Source organism: Herpailurus yagouaroundi, unplaced genomic scaffold (genome assembly GCF_014898765.1).
Source record: "Herpailurus yagouaroundi ecotype Mexico unplaced genomic scaffold, PumYag 213, whole genome shotgun sequence".
Classification (NCBI taxonomy): domain Eukaryota; kingdom Metazoa; phylum Chordata; class Mammalia; order Carnivora; family Felidae; genus Herpailurus; species Herpailurus yagouaroundi.
In genome coordinates, this window is record NW_024412444.1 from 15,153,151 (window position 1) to 15,167,025 (window position 13,875).

At 41.8% G+C, this 13,875-nt stretch overlaps 1 protein-coding gene across 8 annotated transcripts in view; it reads left to right on the forward strand.

The window, feature by feature from the left end:
- SFMBT1 (Scm like with four mbt domains 1) overlaps nt 1-13,875 on the forward strand; it is a 135,013-nt gene that overhangs the window by 15,161 nt on the left and 105,977 nt on the right. For 4 of the 8 annotated variants that reach the window (XM_040454807.1, XM_040454806.1, XM_040454808.1 and 1 more), the window contains exon 2: nt 1,713-1,785. The exons of 2 other annotated variants lie outside the window; for them this stretch is intronic. The gene's annotated coding sequence lies outside the window, so the exon portion shown is untranslated. Of the gene's footprint in view, nt 1-1,712; nt 1,842-11,683; nt 11,707-13,875 lie in introns of those variants that run through there. 2 more of the 8 variants (XM_040454810.1, XM_040454811.1) reach the window with 2 other exon arrangements.

The following is a 13,875-nucleotide window of genomic DNA, read 5'->3' on the forward strand; positions in this document are numbered from 1 at the left end:
TCCTCCCCCTCCCACCTCCTCCCCACTCCTCTCCTTCCTCCCCCTCCTCCATCCTCCCCCCTCCTACTCCCTCCTCCCCCTCCTCTCCCCCATCCTTCCCCCTCCTCTCCCCCATCCTTCCCCCTCCTCCTCCGGGCAGATTTGGCATCCAGCGCCTGGACTCTGTACAGGGAGCTTCTGCAGTTACTTCTAGTACTGCCCTGAGGGCACTCTGTGTATTTGAAAATCGCTTTGTTTTGCACCCACCTCTTTCCCATTGGTTTTCCTTTGGAAATTTTTAATTGTGACTGATAAACATAAAATTAGTGCCAGTGATGAATCTGCCAAGGAAACGGAAAGCCACTTTGGAAAGTGAAACTGGGTATTAAAAGAGCCAGCTCCATTAAATGCTGAAACCTTCAGAAGTGCCCAACGGCTTCTTTCAAAATTTACATGTCTCTTCTGACTGTACTTTTCTGTCTTTAAAGCTGCATTTCTATGACATGAACATTCAAGATAAACTTAGTTTAATTTTACTGTTTTTGTTTTGTCCCTTGACCAGTATAGCAGGTTTATTCAACCCACAGTGTTACTAAAATGTTAAGTATTTGTAGTGAAAAATGTAAACATTGTTCTATTGACTCCAAATGGTCCCCCCATCTTCCCTGCTCTCCAGTTAATCTGACACTGTGGCCAGATAGAGCTCTCTAAGCAAATTTGATTTTATCATGGAGAACTCTCACTGCCAGTGGGGATGAAGTCCAAACTCCTCCGGAAAGCATGCAGAATCTTCGAAGAGCTCCTCTTGTGTGACCTGTCCCGCTCATCTCCCTCTCTCTCACATGCTTCCCCCCGCCCCCAGCCGCACCGAGACCCTGCTCTTCTGCAAATCCTTTTCCATGGATGTCCCTCTGTCTAGAGTGTCCTTCCACTAACACAGCACTTCAGAAATGTCAATCTTGCGTGTGCCACTTCCATGCTTTTTGTCGTATTCAATTACCATAATCACTTTTAATATTAAAAAGTTGACTTTTGAATATTTGATTTTAACTTAAATTTCATAAAGTATTATTACATTTAAAAATGAAAAATAATGAAATACAAGTAATAAATCTAATCAGTTTATTAAAATACTTCAGTAAGGTTTTTGGGGCGCCTGGGTGCCGCAGTCGGTTAAGTGTCCGACTTCAGCCAGGTCACGATCTCACGGTCCGTGAGTTCGAGCCCCGCGTCAGGCTCTGGGCTGATGGCTCAGAGCCTGGAGCCTGTTTCCAATTCTGTGTCTCCCTCTCTCTCTGCCCCTCCCCCGTTCATGCTCTGTCTCTCTCTGTCCCAAAAATAAATAAACGTTGAAAAAAAAAATTAAAAAAAAATACTTCAGTAAGGTTTTCAACAAAGCCCTTTCTTCATACTTAAATATTTTTATTTTTTAAATTTAAAAAAATATTTTTTAATGTTTATTCTTGAGAGAGACAGAGCATGAGTGAGGGAGGGGCAGAGAGAGAGAGGGAGACACAGAATCCGAAGCAGGCTCCAGCTTCTGAGCTGTCAGCACAGAGCCCGACAGGGGGCTTGAACTCACAAGCCATGAGATCATGACCTGAGCCAAAGTTGGATGCTTAACCAACTGAGCTACCCAGGCACCCTCATACTTAGATATTTTTAAAACTAGGTACCTGATAGTAGATGATATTAAGGAATTGTTGATTATTTTTCCTTTTTCTTTTTTTTAGGTGTGCTAATGGCATTGTGATTATATAGGAGAATGCCCTTATTCCTGGGGGACAGCAGCTGAAGCGTTTAGAGGTGAGGTGTCATGATGTCTCCAATACTTCCAGATAGCTCAGGAAGTATACATATATGTACGTACATATACACAGATAAAGCTAATCAGGAAATAGTTAATCATTTTTGAATCTAAGTGGAGAGTATTTGGATTTTTTTCCTTGAAAATTTTGATGAAACCCTGTTTTTGTTTGAGATGGGGAGAGTATAAAAATGGCTGTGAGAAAAGTTGGTATTAATAAAAATTTTTAGGGGCACCTGGGTGGTGCTGTTGGTTGAGTGTCTGACTCTTGATTTTGGCTCAGGTCGTGATCTCGCAGTTCGTGGGATCAAGCCCTGCATTGGTCTCTGCGCTGACAGCATGGAGCCTGCTGGGGATTCTCTCTCTCCCTCTCTCTCTGCCTCATCTCTCAAAATAAGTAAATAAACCTAAAAAAAAAATAAAACAAGTTTTTAATCTCAGCTCATGACGAGTGACACACATACACACACACACACACACACACAGCACAGATCCACTTGTTGAAGTGACATGTAGACTTGCATTTTTGTGTGGCGGGAACACCACATAATTGAAGTTCTTTTTAAAAGATAATTAACTTTAAAATTGAGATATGGTTGACATACAGCATTGTATTGGTTTCAGGTGTGCAACACAATGATTCAATATTTGTATATATCAGGGGATGATGACCACAGCAAGTCTAGTTAACATTCTTCACCACACACAATTACAACGCTTTTGTGTGTGTGTGTGTGATGAGAACTTTTAAGATTTACTCTCTTAGCATATATGCAATACAGTATTATTAACTATAATTGCTGTGCTGTACGTTACATCCCAGGACTTAATTTATTTTATAATTGGAAGTTTGTGCTTTTGAAGTTTTTAATAAAATTTTATTTAAGCAGTAGCTGTGAACTTACAGTTGCAAGTTTTATGTGTTAACACCCCCCCCATCCCACCATAAAAATTCTATATAATATACTTTAAAAGAAAGAGCCTTTACAGCCCCTACATTTTCTTCTGTCCCACCAGTGGCTTGGGTGTTGTGCAGAGTGGAATGCACTGAGGAAATCCCTGCTTGCCCTGTAAGACTCCAGTCGTGTGTGAGGTCTCCCTTCCTAGACTGCTCTTGGCCACATTAACTACCCTTTACCCTGGGTGCTCATGTGCTAGTATTCTACTCTTACAAATATTACAGTTGTAATTATGTATTCAGTGTTTCTCACCTCTACCAGAATGTGAGCTCAAGGTCAGAGACCGTGTTTTCCTCCCCATCAGTACCTTGCACAGCCTAGCAGAGAGCAGGTGGTGGGTAACTACGGCTGATGGAGGCACACAGGCAGCATTGCAGTACCACCGTCTGTAACATTTCTTTCCCCTCGAAAATGCATTTGTGTGCAAAACAAGAAGCTATCACGTTTAGTCAGATTCCACCTTGTCACTCCCAGGCTTAGAGCCTGCCAGTGACTTTCCGAAGTCATTACAGTAAAATCCAAACTCCTTTCGTGGCCTGTAATGCCTTTTGTGATTTGTCCCCTACCCGTCTCTGCCATGTTTCCACTGCTTTCCCATGTTTTTTCTGTCCCTCCAAGCACACCAAGTTCATTATAGTTAGTTCCTTTTCATCATAGGATGATAGGGGCTTCAGCTCAGGGGTGAAACTTGCTTCAATATCCTTACCTTCACTCCAGGTACTACTTTCATATGGCTGTTTGGTTTTCTTTATGGCATTTATCACTATATGAAATTATCTTATTTTCAGCTCACTTTTGTATTTAAATTAAAAAATTTAATTTATTGTATATGCTTTGAAGGCACACTGTAGAGAATATTAAAATCTACTCCAGTGATGTTTTTCCTTATTGCTCCTTGTGGGAGAACTCGACAATGCCCTGATGCATTGTTCTTGCATATACTATTGTAAACTTCATGAAGACAGGAACTGGGTCTTTTTTTTTTTTTAATTAAGTTTTTAATTTCAATTCCAGTATAGTTAACAGAATGCTATATTAATTTCAAGGGCACAACACAGTGATTCAACACTTCCATACAACACCTGGTGCTCATCACAGCAAGTGCCCTCTTTAATCTCCATCACCTATTTCCCTCATCCCCTACCCCATCCCCTCTGGTGACCATCAGTTCTCTGTAGTTAAGAGTCTGTTTCTTGATTTGCCTCTCTCCCTTTCTCTCTCTCTCTTTCCCCTTTCTTGTTTGTTTTGTTTCTTAAATTCCACATATGAGTGAAATCATATGGTATTTGTCTTTTTCTGACTGGCTTATTTCACTTAGCATAATACTGTGTAGCTCCATCCATGTTCTAAATGGCAAGATTCCATTCTTTTTTTAGGGCTGAGTAATATTCCATTGTATGTACATACCACATCTTCTTTACCCGTTCATCAGTCAGTGAACACTTGAGCTGCTTCTGTAATGTGGCTTTTGTAAATAATGCCGCAATAAACACAGGGGTGCATGTATCCATTTCAGTTAATGTTTTTGTATTTTGGGGGTAAATACCTAGTAGTACAATTGCTGGATCATAGGGTAGTTCTATTTGTAACTTTTTGAGGAACCTCCATACTGTTTTCCACAGTGGCTGCACCATTTGGCATCCCCACCAGCAGTGCAGGAGGAGGAATTGGGTCTGTCTTAACCAGCATGGCGTGCCTGCTACTGAGATAGTGCATGGCAAATACATCTATGTTAAATGGAGGTGTGAATAAACAACCAACCTGTAGATGATCTAGGAAGTCATTTTTTCCCCCAGAGTCCAGAGATTTTTGTACAGTGTTACATAGTTTAATTCTGGATGTTCAGAATTTTTTTCATGAGAACTCAGCATTTTGCTGCTTAGAGTATCTATTTTGGTTAATGTTTTAGGTTAGCAAAATTTCTTTCCTTAACTTCATTGTCATTATTTCAACTTAGCATTTTTTCCAAAGTAACTGCACATCTATAGGTCTTCAACAAATATATTTCCACTAGTAAAAATCCAGTTGGAGGGCATTAGTTATAGTCATTTGCTTTACTTTTTCTGGTAGTAGTTGTAGAGGTGGTCAGCAGTCTGGTTCTGTGTGGGGGTGAGGTTGTGCTACCTGCCACTTCGTTTGCCCAGGTGTGACTGACTGATGAGAGCCTGTTACTGGCAGGTATGTGAGCCCCATGCTGAGCTTCGGGATCAGACTGAGCGGATCCGCTGTCCTCTCACTGTTGTTAACTGAATCGGTGCTCTGGGGTCCCTGAGGCCAGGGAAGGCATCTGCAGAGGTGGAGGAGAGTTAGACATGCTTACTGAAGCTTTATCTGCAGTCCCTCTCCCCAGTCCTGCTTTGGAGAAGCTTTGGAAATTTTGAAGCTATAGGGAGAAACCCCCTAGTTTTTTTACTGAAGTGACTTTTGCTGGGGTAAGTAGGAAATTTGGACTCTTCAGAAATACTAAAGTTCTTTGTAAGTTTAGAGATAAGAAGATCTTCGGTGAAACTGTTTCCTCATAAAATCTGATTAGAACACAATATTAACATATGAAATGTAACTGACTTTAGTTATGGACTTACTAATGTATTTGAATCCTTTAGACTTTGGTTACATTAGAGCCAGACATTTAGGAGATTTTTGCATCTTGGTTTGAGAAGCAAGTGAAAAAAAAATTTTTTTTTTTTTAACATTATGGCAAGAAATTGGCTATGGCTTTGGAGGAGGAAGGTAGAGTGGACCTCTGTATATCCACTCCACACTTGTTTAAATAAATTCAAATTTTTCCGCAAAGAATTAGAGATGGATAAGAAAGAAGAGATTGCATATTATTATTTTTATTTTTTAAGATTTTATCATTGAGTAATCTCTACATCCAACATGGGGCTTGAACTCACAACCCTGAGATCAGACTCACATGCTCTACCAACTGAGCCAGCTGGGCGCCCTGAGATTGCTTTTAATAGCAACACTTTTTCTTCCATTGCTTTAATTTTATCATAATCACAGACTTAAGGACTTGTTAATTTTAACAGGGATACGTGTACTAGTAAAATATTTTCAAATTGTGAAAAAGTGTACTCCTTTACTGAGACCCTCAGTCCCTTCTGTAGGCCACTGTTACTCCTACTTTCTTTTTTCTTTCCAGAAAAATTCTATTTGTATAAAAACATATATTTCCCTACCCACTTAAAAAAAAAAAAAAACAATTGGTAGGGCTCTTTTCATTTATTTACTTATTTTTTTAAGTTTATTTCTATTTGTTTTGAGAGAGGTGGAGAGCAAGCAGGAGGGAGACAGAGAGAGGGAGATAGAATCCTAAGCAGGCTCTGTGCTAACGGCAGGCATGACCTGAGCCACAGTCAAGAGTTAGTGCTTTACCAACTGAGCCACCCAGTCACACCGGTACCCTTCATTTAAAATATCTGAGGTATATCAAAGTACACAAAGCCCTGCCTCATTCTTTTTTTTATATTATTATTATTATTTTTAACATTTATTCACCTTTGAGAGACAGAGCACAAGTGGGGGAGGGGCAGAGAGAGATGGAGACACAGAATCTGAAGCAGGCTCCAGGCTCTGAGCCGTCAGCACGGAGCCCGATGTCGGGCTTGAACCCACGAACTGTGAGATCATGACCTGAGTTGAAGTCCAACACTTAACCGATTGAGCCACCCAGGCGCCCCCTGCCTCATTCTTTTAATGATTATCTAGCAGTCTGTTATATTGGATGCACCTTGTTCTTTTTCTTCCTCTTTTTCTTTTAAAGTAGGCTTCATGGGCGCCTGGGTGGTTCAGTCGGTTAAGCAACTGACTTCAGCTCAGGTCATGATCTCACAGTTCATGAGTTCGAGCCCCATGTCAGGCTGTTCCAGTGTCAGCACAGAGCCCGCTTCAGATCCTCCGTCTCCGTCTCTTTCTGTTCCTCCTCTGCTTTCACACATTTTCTCTCTGAAAAATAAATAAACGTTAAAAAAAATGTTTCTTTAAGAAAAAATAAAGCAGGCTTCATGCCCAACATGGAATTTGAACTCATGACCCCAAGCTGAAGAGTCGCATGCTCTACCTACTAAGCCAGCCAGGTGCTCCCAGGATGCATGTTAATTTATTTAGCCAGTTCCCTATTTGTATACATTTTGTGTTATTTCCAGTTTTTTAATGCTACAAACAGTACCATGGATTAATGATAACTGAATGTGCTTGGATTAAGATGAGCTTTGTAATATTTAAAGTTTTTTTCTGAGTTAGTGTATCTGTAGAAAAATGTTCTCCAACCCGTCCCTGTCCCCCAAATCCAGAGAAAAGAGGAAGTGGGTGCAGTGGAGCAAGCGTAGTAGGAGGCAGAGTCATGTAGAGGCCTTCTGCCGGCTCTGCCACTCTCCCCCCTTTCCCTGCTGCAGGAGAGGTGCTGCAGACTGAGTTCCTGAAGCGTCTGCAGATTCTGTAGATGTCCGTAGATGTCCATAGCCTGCTGACGTGTGGACCAGGCCTTTAGAGTCCAAGCCCTGAGTGCATGCTGCTTGTTACAAATTTAGATAATTTGTTTTGGTTTTTGGTTTTGAGACAATTGCAGCACCATGGATTGGCTAACAAATTATATCACTTTCTGGAAGTATATTTGTGTTCCTTTGCTCATTTGGCAGATATGTACCTAGATTAAAAAATAAAAACCAGTTGATTTTTATTTGAGCTACTTGGCAAGGAACTTTAAACATGATGCTTTGGTTCCAGTACAGTAATTTCTGAAGAAACTGAATTTGGAATGTTGATGCATTCTGTAGTTGAACCCTGTTCAACTCAGTATATCCCAGTAGTCCGAGTTCTTAGTTATGACACTTCAGAACACTACTCAGAGCACATATTCATACCCCCATCAGTGTCTCCTCTGTGTACTGCTGTTGCTTCTAAAATACTTTCCTCAAAACATGTGTGACAGTTCTTGGTAGTGTATTCTTTCTCTTTGCGTTCGTACCGTCCTAACCCATGACTGTGTCCTGTGTTCAGAGGACGTGCACGCTGAGCCAGTGGCGGGCAGGTGGGCGTGTGCTAGTGGTCTGTGAGCAACATTGCTCTTGGCTGTAGTGATGGTCAGCCACTGAGGGTGCCCCTGGGTGTTCCTGAGCCAAGTGTGTTTGCTCTGCTGTGGCCTTCTTTCTGCCACTTATTTTATGCTCTAGTGAATAGTTCTGACCTATGGAGGCAGGCAGAAGGCTGTGACTTGTAGACTTGGGTTGTGGCGAAGAAAGTGTCACACAGTATCAGATACTATGTCGGAAAGCAAGTTTTAAAGGTGCCTACAAGAAGGGATATGAGAAGTATAGAATCAGTAGGTTAGTCAGATTCTTTATCTTGTGAAAGGCTTGGTAAGACCACAGGAAAGCCTGGTGAGTTGGACCATCGAGTGTTTAAAGAACAGGTGGCTTGAAGACATGTTTTCACTAGAAGAATTGGAAGGGCAAGCCGATTACTTGTGGATAATGCCCGATACATTTATACAGGGACTCTGCTTTAAGGAGCTCTGAGATTCTTCCATTCATTCATTGTTGAAAAAGGTGCTCCCGATTGGCTAGTGCGCACCCTAGGACGAGTCCGAGGTACTGACCTGAGGCAGAGGTAGGCAGATTTCTTTCTCCTGTGACGGTGGCAGTGCTCCTCCCTGGTGGCAGGAGTGTTACTGCTGCCGTAGAAAGTTGTATGTTTTCCCCTCAGTACTGAATCAGAGGTAACCATTATACCATGGCTAAATAGCTATGAAGTGTGAAGCATTAGTGTCAGGAGTTTAAGGAATGCCAAGTGGAGTGAGCTCCCTGCCCTGGAGAAGCTTACGGTTCTGTGGTAAGACATGCCACGGAATAGCTCGTGTTTAAGTGCTGTCAAAAGAGGTACAGAGTGCCTGCCGTGGAATGTATTTTGGCAGGGGTGTGGGAGGGGCTGATGTCTTACAGGGTATTGTTTTGGGAAATCATTTTTGTGGGAGGAAAGGCCAGGGAATGAGTGATCAGTGAATACTTATTCATGTATTGTTAGTGTAAGACTTTCTGATAAACTAAATTATTTGGTTTTTTAATGGAGGAAGTGCTCAGTGTAAAGAAGAAAATAACCCTGAACTTTTCCTTTAAAAATCCCTTTCCAAGCCTTTATCTTTAGCGCTGTTTCCTCCTAAAAGCTTTAACCCTGGTGAGATTCCTTCTAGCTCTTTCTCTTTGAAAGCAGTAGAGGAAGCAAAGAGCTAGCTCTAATGTTTCCTGGGCTGTTCACATCTGGAACTTAGGCCTACAGGGACCCACCTGGAATTGGAGGAGTGTGTAGTAGTCAGGACATGGGGGTGGAGGAAAAACTCATCCTCTGGCTGTGAGTGTGCAGCTTGCAAGAGTTATATTATGACCTTAGTGGGCCCCAAACTTTGTACTTTATGTTATCTGTTGAGCTCCCGTATTTGCTCTTTAATTGCTGAGGGAGCTTATTATGTTGAGTGCTTATGTGTGAGTCATTTTAACTGTTTCGATTTATGGTTCTCAGTTTTGTGAATCTTCCCTTTCCAATACAGGTTAATCTTAAACTTTTTTTTATGATTAATTTTTAAAATAAACTAGTTTCGGTAGAATGGTAATAAGGGGACCAGAAATGTAAGTTTATGTCAGCTGACTAGAGAATTTTGGTGGGGTAGGTTGTAGATGAAAAGAAGTGCCTGTTTGTTAAAGCTTGTTACTTTTCCTATTTATACTTTCTGGGTGTTTGTTTGTTTGTTTATTTATTTATTTATTTATTTATTTTTGAGAGAGAGAGAGAGAGAGAGAGGAGAGTGAGAGCGCATGCATGTGCATGGGGAAGGGGCAGAGAGGGAGAGAGAGAATCCCAAGCAGGCTTTGCACTGTCAGCACAGAGTCCGACTTGGGGCTCCATCCCACGTACAGTGAGATCATGACCTGAGCAGAAACCAAGAGTTGGATGCTTAATGGACCAAGCCACCCAGGTGACCCTGCTATTTATACTTTTAAGTTCTTGTTTGAGAAGTAAATATTACCTTGGCAATTTGCTTTTTTTTCTTTTTTTAAGTTTTTAAAGTTTGTTTATTTTGAGAGAGAGAGAAACGGAACGAGTGGGGAAGAGCAGAGAGAGAGAAAGAGAGAGAATCCCAGGCAGTCTCAGCCTGATGGGGGGTTGAACACACAAACCGTGAAATCATGACCTGAACTGAAATCAAGAGTCCGATGCTTAACTGACTGAGCCACCCAGGTGTCCCAACAATTTGCTTTTATATGTGGTGATATTTGTAGTACTAATGGTCAAAAGTTAATTTTTCTTTAAATAATTTTAAACTTTATGCTTTCTTAGGAGTGATGAATTACATTTTGGGGCAGAACTTTCTCTAAAGGACTGCACATACGTCGCTGCTCCAGCCATCCATTTGGGGGCAAGCTTCGTTCCCACAACACAGCCCAACACCTTCAACAAGCAAAATCCATCTCTAAGTGTTGGCAATTTTATAACAATTTATAAAGCTTGTGTACCAAAGCTGACTTTTCTTCTTTGGTTCTTACCTCGTCTCACTTCTGTTTATGAATGGGTCTGAACTAGTTTCCAGTCTCATGTTCAAAGCAGACCCTTTCAGCAGGGAGGACTATGAGTGGAGATAGTGGTGGCAGCAGTTAGCAAAAGCCCAGCATTACTTTGGGGCTGGACATAAGGGTTCTTTTGAGAGGCTGGAGTTACCAAGGAAAACTGAGAATGTGTTCAGGACCCTCACTCTTAAACATACAAGAAAGTAAAGATATATTTCAGAAATATTTCCATACACTGTTAAACTATGTTTTGGTGCATGAAGAAAGACCAAGCTTCATTTATATCTAGGCTTTATTGCCTTCATCCAAAAATGAAGGGAATGGGACTTTCAGATTTCTTCTAGTTTTAAAATTCTTCATTGCAGGCGCTTGGTTGGCTGAATCACTTGAGCGTCTGACTCTTGACTTTGGCTCAGGTCATGATCCCAGGGTCATGGGATTGAACCCCACATTGGGCTCCCCACTGAGTGTGGAGCCTTCTCTCTCTCTCTCTCTCTCTCTCTCTCTCTCTCTCTCTGCCTGTCTCTGGCTCATGTGCATGCTGGTGCTCTCTCTAAAAAAAAAAAAAGAAAGAAAAATTTCTCATTGCTTTCTAGAAAATTTACATATGATTATTTTTCTCTTAGAACTATAGTTAATAATGGGGCACCTAGGTGGCTCAGTCAGTTAAGCGTCCAAATTTGGCTCAGGTCATGATCTCGCGGTTTGGGAGTTCAAGCCCCGCATTGGGCTCTGGTGGGACAGCTTGGAACCTGGAGCCAGCTTCAGATTCTGTGTCTCCCTTTCTTTCTATCCCTCCCTCCCTCCCTCCCTCCCTCCCTCTCTCTCTCTCTCTCTCTCTCAAAAATAAATATTAAAGGGGCGCCTGGGTGGCGCAGTCGGTTAAGCGTCCGACTTCAGCCAGGTCACGATCTCGCGGTCCGTGAGTTCGAGCCCCGCATCGGGCTCTGGGCTGATGGCTCAGAGCCTGGAGCCTGTTTCCGATTCTGTGTCTCCCTCTCTCTCTGCCCCTCGCCCGTTCATGCTCTGTCTCTCTCTGTCCCAAAAATAAATAAAAAAATCGTTGAAAAAAAAAAATTAAAAAAAAATATTAAAAAAATTTAAAAGAAATTAGCTAATAAGGTAATACTTTAATCTGGTCAGCTAAATTTATAGGTACTATAAATTCTGTATTTCTATATTGATTCTTTACATTTCTATAAAAATATTAAAAATATTATAACCGTATCATGTTATACATAGTTTTTCCCTGTATTGACTATTGCAGAATGTTAATTTACAATTTAATTTTCTTTGGCTAAAGCTATTATATTCTCACTGGGTAGGAGTCCTATAGGAATTTCTATTGTGTGAATTCCAGCAAGATTCACGGACCAGCCCCTGACTTTTTAAGGATCAGGTAGGAGTTCACAATCTATTCAGAATTTGCTCAGCGTCCTCATTGTCACCACCTTGGTCCTAGCTATCATCCAGTCTCCTTTGGACTGTTTCAGTAGTCTCCTAACTGGTCCCCTGCTTTCTGCCCTTGCTGCTTCCAAGTCTGCCCTTGACACAGAGGGATTCTGTTGATAGCTAAGTCATGTGATGTCACTTCTCTGCTCAGAATCTACTACTATAGCTAATGTCTTTATTGTATCCTACAAGGCTTCGTGGCCTACCCCCCCACCTCTCAGACTTCCTCCCTTTATCTGTTCTGGCCACGTAGGACTCCTGCTTTTCTCTAGCAGGCAAGAAGGCTCTCTCCTTAGGGCCTTTGCACGTGTTGTTCCTCTGCCTGGAATGCTCTTCCTGTAGATATGTGCACGACTGGCTCCCTCACTTCCTTGGGCTCTTTTCCCAAAAATCACCTCCGTGACCTGTGTATCTAAAATTTCAGCCCTCCTCCGCTTCATATCCCTGCCCTACTTAGTTTACTTTTTTTTTCTCCTAAGCATTGATTATCTAACACTGTGTGTTGTATTTATGTTTTGTGTATTATCTCTCCCTTCTACTAGAATGTAAGCTCTTTGAGGACAGGGATTTTTGTCTGTGTTGTTTACTCCTGTGTGTCTAGCACCTATAACAGGGTCTGGCCTATGGTAGGTGTGCAGTAAAAATTTGTTGAATGAGTGAATGAACGAATGAATATTTATTAGCACAGAAATAGCATAGGTTCACCCTGGTCTGTGAATTATATAAATTCTGAATTTAGTGGACTGTCAGTCAGTGTCTAGTTGGAAACCACTCCAGGTGCTTCGGTCAAAAAGGGGTATATCTCTAGGAATTAGATAGAAGGGCTGGAGGAGCAAATGGGGAATGTGGTATTAGAGCCCACACACCCCCATTTTGATTTGATGCTGCTGGAGTTCACTATCACCAAGTAGGAACCTGTCCTCCTCTTGGGGCTGCTGGCAGAGCCTCATGGGGGAACCCAGCTACAAGGGCCTGGAAATGTAGATTTCAGGCCCGCTGATTCGGGGACAGTCTAGAAGCGTAGGCTTGGGGCTAAGTACTGGCACAAACTGTCCAGCACAGGGGGTATTTATTTAATTCATTTGGGGAGATAAACTTAGCTGTAGGACAAACTAAACTGAGTAGTTTGGGCTGTGATGCCAAATTAATAGCACAGGGTAAGATTTGAGATCATGAGTGAAACATAGAAAGCTAAGAATCAAATCCCAGCTTAGCCTAGTCACATCCATGTGTTGAACCACAAAACTGAACTCAGCTTCTAGAAATGGAACACGACAGGAAACATATCTTTACTGTGGCCATGATCTCTTAGCATGATTAAGTGCTCATTTCCGTGAGTTCAGTAAATCTGTATTTAGGCCCAATTGTGTCCCAGATTAGATCTCTGTCACCTAAAGGATCATACTGGCCTCTCCTAATCTGATTACAGACTGGTTACTCAGAGTCTTGCTGTCATTTACAGGCCTAGGATGTGACAGGCTTGTATTTATGGTACCTCTGACCAAGTGCTCTTTCTCTGCTGCCGAAATTGTCCCTTGCGCCCCATCCCCCAAGACCAATCGCCAGCATTTTGTTGCTCTTCTCCCTTCCTTTCTCTTCTGACTTTATAACAAGGGCAACAAAGTCTAAATATATTTGATTGCTAACCATATTCATGTTCAGTACTCATCAATATTTATGACATTGATCTATCAATAATAAGCTTATTTTTATTAGGATGATAGCATTTCTTAAAGTTTATTTTTGAGAGAGAATGAGCGAGTGAGCAGGGGAGGGGTAGAGAGAGAGGGAGAGAGAGGATCCCAAGCAAGCTCCACACTGTCAGTGCAGAGCTCTACATGGGGCTTGAACCCACGAACTCTGAGATCATGACCTGAGCCGAGATCAAGAGTCAGATGTTTTTAACCAACTGAGCTACCCAGGCACCCCTAGATGATAGCATTTTTAATCTCTCATGATGTGGAGGGAGAAAATAATGGAAATGTTAGGAATTGGTGGGACCCCTGTTCCCTTTGCCCTTTTCCTCACTACCCTAGGCCCCAATTAAGACTGGCGCAGGGATTTAGGTTGAGTATATGTTTCTTAGATGTGAAGTTTGTCATTGGTAGATCAAGGA